The sequence below is a fragment of the Cyprinodon tularosa genome, unplaced genomic scaffold, assembly GCF_016077235.1.
Source record: "Cyprinodon tularosa strain WSP-4 unplaced genomic scaffold, ASM1607723v1 ctg88, whole genome shotgun sequence".
Taxonomy (NCBI): domain Eukaryota; kingdom Metazoa; phylum Chordata; class Actinopteri; order Cyprinodontiformes; family Cyprinodontidae; genus Cyprinodon; species Cyprinodon tularosa.
The window spans coordinates 1,886,212-1,892,267 of record NW_024039651.1 but is presented as its reverse complement, the minus strand read 5'-3'; the positions used below and the strand labels follow the sequence as shown (position 1 = coordinate 1,892,267).

The 6,056-nt window shown below is 38.6% G+C and overlaps 1 long non-coding RNA gene across 1 annotated transcript; it reads right to left on the bottom strand.

The window, feature by feature from the left end:
* Positions 1-4,007: 4,007 nt before the first annotated feature.
* LOC119775588 lies at positions 4,008-5,494 on the bottom strand. The gene is made up of 2 exons (XR_005279672.1): positions 5,120-5,494; positions 4,008-4,558 (listed from the first exon to the last, which is right to left on the bottom strand). It is a non-coding gene; the product is annotated as an uncharacterized LOC119775588 (long non-coding RNA).
* Between the last annotated feature and the right edge of the window lie 562 nt (positions 5,495-6,056).

Genomic DNA, 6,056 nt, shown 5'->3' with positions numbered 1-6,056 from the left:
AGGGATTTTAATAGTACTAATTTATATAAGTTGTTCAATCCACCATTATATAGATTATTTACAAATAAACTGAAAGTTTTAAGTCTTTATTTCTGGAAAGATGATTAGAATTTTCCTCTTACTTAATAAAAAAAAACATTCAACATTTCATTTTTACATTAGATCAATAAAAAAGCAGTTTTTTGATACAGAAATATGTCGCAACAAAGAGTTTGTTCAAACCTGCTTCTTTTTTTTAAATGTACTTTTAGTCTGTTTAGAAACCAGCTAAATCACAATTTACTCTCACTTCTTGAACATAGTGCATTAACTTATATTTATCTTTTGACAAAAAAATACACACAACACTGTTCTGTGTGAACAAAGCCACATTATGAGGCTCACAATCAAAAATAAAAAGCACATTTTAAACAGATGTTTGCTGGATGTCCATTCCCTTGTAATTCAAAGTGCCTAAAGGTTTCCACAGTCATTTCCTGTTCTATCTTCTGGATGGTTTGGTCTGTGAAGTGTATTGGGTGACCTTTGTCAACTACTGTATATACGTATGCGGTGTGGGCTTGTGAAGTACATTGTTCTGAAAATGAATGGTTGGGTTGACCAGGATCTTTACAGCTCTGACAGATTGGGGAAATAACAGCCTGGCTTGCAGAGCAAATCCTGATGCTGCAGAACCTCCTGACAGATAGGGAAACAATCTGCCGATAGCTGGAAGGGTTCTTTAGATGGCTTTGGTTTTGCTTTGCCAGCAGTGCCTGAAGGTGTTGTTAGACAGAAGGAAAGTAGATCCTTAAAAATTCCTCAGATGTCCTGACTTGGCTACAAATCTTATTTTCAAAATTCAAAAAAGTTGTTAGCTGAGATATTCCACTGGTGGAAAGTAGAACAGTTTTATAAGGCTGTGTCTTCTCAACATTTGCAAGTTACCTGAAGTAATGAAGTAAAAATAACAGAAGAGATGTTAGATTGGTTAGTAAAACCAGTTGATTCCGTCAAGTCATTGATTTGCAAGACATGCTCCTCCTGGATAACCCTGCAGCGGTAATTGTCACTTGCATTTTGTCATTTACTCTACAGTAATTCCTCACACCGAGCATGCATGCAGTGACAGTAGAGATGAGAACCTCCCGTTTAACTGGAAGAAACCTCCGGTAGAACCGGGCTCAGTGTGTGCGGCCTTCTGCCAAGGCCGACTGGGGTTCAAGGAAATGGAAGTACACATACAACAAGAAGCAGAGGTACAAGAGGTAACTGTTAACTAGCTCCACAGGAGGGACACATCCAGGCAGATGACTTCCAAGACAATTCTCTAGTTAGAGTTAGAGAATGAAAGAGAGCACATATAGTTAATAACAGTAAAAGAAACAGGACTAAACTGGAAACTGGCTAACATCCATAATGTCTCTGCAAAGTGCCTTGAGATGACGTGTTGTGAATTGGCACTACATAAATAAGCTGAATTGAATAGAATTATTTCTCAGCTTAAGTCAAGCTTTTAAAGAAATCTTGTCTTTTCTAACTACAAAGCCTGCACAGCAACAGTGTTCAATAAACTCTGCCTTTCACCTGCTTTTTTTCATGCTGACCGGTTTTCTTCATAGCAAAGCTAATTATAGCTTACCTGGCCGAGAAGGCAGCACCCAATTTTTGCCTTATCTTATAGTAAATAAAAGATTGTTAATTTTTTCCCTAGATGCCCAGGAGGATTATTTAATATTTTTAAGACAAATCACTGAAATAATAGTTTTTTGGTTGTTGTTTTTTACAGATACTAATAATTCCTAAAAAAAAAAAAAAGAACTTTAATAACACGATGCCATTTTAAAGGTCTACATGGTGGAAAATTTTTGAAAATTGCTTCAAGACACACATGTTCATGCTGCACTCCTGGTGGCTGGTGTCCTTGGAAAATAAAGAGTCTTACCTTTTTAACAATCGATCACATGCCTGTTTACCAGTGTTGTCAGGTGAAGTAGGGGTCTCTTTTATGGCCCTCGTATTTTATTCAGGATAAAGGATTCAGGATTTTAGAAGATAATAACATTTTGGCAGATTTGGCTAAAATATTCCAATCTGACAGCTTCCCCTGGCACAATGCATTTTGGTACAAACATGGGCGTAGGTTTGCATAGGGACCATAGGGACATGTCCCTACCAAAATTTGGAACGGACCCAATTGTCCCTACCAATAATTTGATGTGAGCAACATGTTTATCATTTAAAATTATAAATATTTTTTGCTGCAGAAGTCGCTTCTTTTCCTCTCGCAGCTGCCTGCCTGGTAGCTGCAGCTGCAGCTCCTTCCTAGCGCCTGCCTGTTTCTCCTGTCCCTTTAGCAGCGCACCTCACTGTGCTGCGCTGTTTAACTCCATTCTCATTGGTTGTTCTGCCTTAAGTTCCGCCTTCTCTCTTTCTGATTGTTTTCTAGTCCGCGTGTAGCCTGGGTGCCATTCCAAACTTAGTCCCGCCCACAAAGTTTGAGGTCGGGAAGTTCGGTCTGGCTCTGCTCCATAGTAGCGCGAGTATTATCGCCCACTGTCAGGCGATCCAATCAAATTGTCAGGGCGGGCTTTATACGATGATGGACAGATGACAAACAGTAACGTAATCAACCACGTGACCAATGCGCGCTTGGGTGAAAACAATAATGGCTGCCGCTGGAAAGTTTGGGTGAGTAGATTCTGCTATTAGGTCTGTTCTAGAAGATATCGACAGCAAATTAATTTTAAAAGAGGAACAGAGAAACGCGATCAAGTCTCATCTTCTTATTATAGGCGTGCAACTGCACGCTTTGATTTTTGTGGACAACAACTATGCCTCGCTTAACATACGTCACGCACTCCGTTGCTCTTATTGGTTGTAGGTCTATCCAATTGAGTGCAGAGGCATTTTTTTTCCTGGTTCGTTCGAAACACGCCCCATAATCACAGCTCGATCGGTCTTTGTCAGACACGTGACTGACACGCCCCCTAGCGCCATTTTTGTGGTGAGCGGAAGAAAAACAAAACAGCAGAAAACAAGAGGAGAGCGCTGCCAGCAGTGAGGATTATCAGTTAAATGGAAAAGAACAAGAAAACTGAACGGATACCCTACCCAGACAAACTTTCTAAAGCTGCTAGGGAACGATATTATATATTATTATTACAGTGACAAGGCAGATGTTGTGGGCAGTTGCACAGATAGCTGCAGTTATTAGAGCAGTTTGTGCTGCTCATCAGACTGAATGAAAAAACTTGTCATAATTTTTGCACATTGATAAGTTGCACACTGTATTTGCTGTTCACTTTATCCAGGCCTGTTTTCACTGGGATCTGCAGTCTTCTTTACAGATATCACCTGTTAGGTCATATCTCTAAGGAAGACCACAGTGAAAACAAGTCCAGGGAAAATGAAAATCTTCTAATTTAATCTAAAGAGCAATCTGCTATATCCGAGGGAGGAAGACAAAGTAAAACATTTGAAGCTTTGCACTGTTCTGCATTATTTATGTATTTGAGATTTTGTATGGCATTTTCATAAATCCTCTGCTTGATTGAAAAGATAATAACAACACTTGTTTCAAATTTCAAATCCACTCTTTATTGTACACACATTTTTACAACTTCAGAAAACATTAATATTTGAAGTGATGTTTTGCTGTTATTTTTCAAAAGTAACTTTAAAAAAAGCAAAATTCTATTTGTGTGAAAAGAAGAATAAAAAAAGAAGAATAAAGTTGAAACAGTAGTTGATCTGGCATTCATTTATTAGCTGGTTTCTCTGTGAAAATTTCAAAACAGTCAATAATCACTGTGACTCTATGTCCAAAGGCATCCACAAACTGATGAGGCATAATTTTGTGCAAGGTGTCCCTATCTGGCCACACAATTGCACGCTTTAGATTTGCATATAAAAATGACAGCATTTTAATGAATGTTCTGTACACTGTCTTTGGTGAAACACGGAAGAGATAAGCAAGGTGTTTTGAGGGCAGATCCAATCTCAGACGCATGAAGGTTAACAGAGCATTTGAAATGGACTGAGAATTTTATTTTGAGCAGACATGAGAGGCAGCAGAAAATTAAACAAAGCCATAAAGGTTGCCAAGTTTGGTAGACCCATATAGTACTGGACTTTTTCATTACTGTCTCCAAAGAAGCCATCAGAGATCTGCAGCTCATCAAGTTCACGCCGCAGCTCTCTGTTTTCTTCCAAAAGACGGTTCATCTCTGCACACCTGAGCACACTCAGGTTACATTCTGTCTGTCCTTCCTGACGACCACCTTCTGTGTCATCCTTGGTGTTTGGCCGCCCAACGTTTTCAGCAGCCTTCTGCGTGTCAGTCTGTTGCTGGTTAGGGTTCTCTGTCGCCTCATGTGTAACTTCATCCTGTCGCTGAAGGATTTCATCAGCCTGATGGAGCCCCGTTTCAGTTGCTTGCAGGGCATTCTTTTTCAGCTGTTCCCGATAACCACGTCTTAAAGAGCGGTCTGTGTCTGTTGGTTGATGTCAGTGTGGCCCAGATGCAGGGATGGAGCCCGGTCTGGGTCAGTTTCCATCATCTCATATGCGGGTTGACCTGCAAAGTAGATGAAAGGTTGAGTGTTTTACACATCTATTCAAAACACTATATAAAGCACCTTAATAACAGAGCCCATTAGATTAGATGTGTTATAAAATAAGATATGCTTATGTTTCCCACAGTGGGGAAATTTGCTATACCGAAAAAGCACAAGTACATCGGACTAGTAAGGCCAGAGGTAAATAAATAAACTGAAAAGCTTACAGGATGAACAAAGGATTATAATAAATAAACTTAAGTAGATTGCACAGGATGAATAAATGCACTGAGTTGGCTGACGAGTGGGTATGTACAGTGTTTTTATATGTACACTGTATTTATATATATTTATTCATAAAAAAATATATATTTGTATTGCAGATTGTGTAAATGATTATATACAGATAATGCATTATTTATTAAATTTTAGCGGTCTAAAAAAGAAATAAACAAAACAAACATCACTTTCCGCTTCTCTTCCACAGCATGTTTCAGTAGGTTTACATGAACTCCTGCAACTTTATAAGCAAACCATTTCAGCGTGTTGATTTCTATTAGTGTATATTTATAAGGACTTACCTTTGTGAAAATGCCGAGAGCAAACACGAGCATGAGGAGATATTTTATGAAACGTGATGTCTTTCCTTCTTACAGCAGCGACCCACGGAGCCCGACGCCTCTTTGTTAAGTCCTCTGTCTGCGGTCTGTATTTTTTTTTCCAAGTGGGGAATACGAAAAACCGTAAGGCCCCATCTGCTGTTTTCTGTTTAGAATTACTATTGCATCCTTTGACGCAGCACCAGTGTCCCATTATTTCCAAAGAAGCAACTAGAACACGTCTGCTCTCTGTTAGTTTTCTTTTGTTTGTTGCTGCTGTCTCTTCACCACAGAAATGGCGCTAACTACCCTAAATGAATTGCGCTTTTGCGGAAGTGACGTACACTGTCACAGACCGATGGAGCAGTATCAGACTCATATTCTGACTAGAATTGAGTCGGACTACGTCAGGCTTTTCCGTGTGTGCTTGGAGCACAAATTTGAAAACGTATTCACACTAGAATACCGTGGTTACTAAAATTAATATTAGGCTACGAAACTAGTCCCAATTAAAAAAACTGAATATCTGAATACTGAATATAAAAAAAAGCAACCTTTATTTTTTTTTTTTATAAAACTAAATATTCTGAGTCAGCCAGGAGTTCTGAAGACTGCTGGAAAAATTGACAAATAAAGGCTGTAAGCATCAACATTTCTGATTCTTAGCCACAGCCAACTAAAAAAGAAAATGTGAGGGTTTCCTTTTTACCGATATTTAGTTGCTATTACTGTTTTCATTTTTTGATGACTCTTTGAAGTTTAGGTATAATTATTAGCAGGTGTTATTTCTTTTATAAAGTACGACAACGGCGCCTAAACATCTGCTATTTTGTGTTTAAGAAGCATAATTAGGGTTCCACATAATAATAGTTCTATTTTATTGACTATTTATACTCCTAGAAATAGGATAAAGACAAGA